Consider the following 1,368-nt stretch of genomic DNA (forward strand, 5'->3'; position numbering starts at 1 on the left):
GAAAATTATGAAACAACCTTGGTGCTCCCTTGGCTGACAGGAAAGTACATGACTCCTGAGGGTGTCAGTTTGGCTCAAAGAATCAACGAAGGCAAAGTTAACCTTCGTCTTAGGCTGGGGTCTCCTGAGAATACATTCCGAGTGAACAGGAAGCTTATTGGGAAATGTTGTCATGATCAACATCTCTAAGGAGGTGCAGGAAGCAGGAGGGGACAGAGAAAGAAGTTGAACTGTGATGCGATTGCAGCCAAGGCCACAGCTAATCCTACGTGTTGTTCTGAAGCTGGGCTGGTTCTCAGAGCTGGCCACATGCCAGGCAAGGAAGCTGGGCTTTTGCATATTCTAGGTGGATCTGAGCTACTTGGGGAAGGCAACCTCACTCCCACCAGAAGCAATTTCTGAGGATGCAGCTATAAACATCGGCTTCCACCCAGCATCCCATCAACAATGGCATAATCAACAGCCACGCCACCCTGATCGTGCCTGATCTCATCTGATCTCGGAAGCTAAGCAGGATTGGGCCTGGTTAGTACTTGGATGGAAGACCACCTAGGAAGACCAGGTGCTGTAGGTGTTAAAAAAAACACACATGCACAATGGCATATACTGTTTCCAGAACTGTGGATTTCACAGCTAAAGTCTTCCCTGTTATCTCAAAGCAACGTCGAAATATTAAGCTCTGCTGGACCAGGACATGGAATGGTCCAAAGCTGTCGATGATGAGTTCTTATAGCTCCTATGAAGGTCTGCGGAATCCATATGGGATTGGGACTTGTGGCCCAAGGAGATGTTATGCTAACTGGTAACTGTGGATTTAGCTAAATTGGGCAGCGCTGCCACGGTAGATTACAATGTTGTCTGGCTGGGAAGTGACTTCGATTGATAGAAAAGCTGAAAGACCCAGGCTGGGCACCTAAAGTGTGTTCATCAGATGCAGTTCATCCTTCCTGAAAATCTTCTGCACCTTTTTCCAGATCTCTCTGACTTTAAAGTGTGATGCTCTAAATCAAGACAGGTGGAAGCAACACCGAACAATCAGTGGGAGGTTCTCTGTTCTTGCCTTCTTGCCTCCTGTCTCATCCTCCCAGCCCTCGTGCAGACAGACACGCACAAGTACAGTACTGTTCTCCCATAGCTTTCATTTTACAGATCTCCTGCTGAAGTTTCTGACTAATGGTAAGTTATTTGTTCAGAAAGATTTTACGGCTCTCATAAAATGTCAATTACAGTTTTTTAAAATAACTTGTAGTTTTTCTGTAACATGATGCTGCCATCTTGGTTCCCAGAGGGTGTATTAAATTCAAGTAGCAATAACAAATCATTTAAGCAATAAATAAATAACCTGAGATGGAGCGTTGTTAAGAGTTA

General features: G+C 45.0%; 1 pseudogene; it reads left to right on the plus strand.

The window, feature by feature from the left end:
* The first annotated feature begins 455 nt into the window (after positions 1-455).
* LOC118600936 lies at positions 456-574 on the plus strand (annotated as a pseudogene).
* The last annotated feature ends 794 nt before the right edge of the window (positions 575-1,368 follow it).

This window comes from Rousettus aegyptiacus, unplaced genomic scaffold (genome assembly GCF_014176215.1).
Source record: "Rousettus aegyptiacus isolate mRouAeg1 unplaced genomic scaffold, mRouAeg1.p scaffold_m13_p_3, whole genome shotgun sequence".
Taxonomy (NCBI): Eukaryota; Metazoa; Chordata; class Mammalia; order Chiroptera; family Pteropodidae; genus Rousettus; species Rousettus aegyptiacus.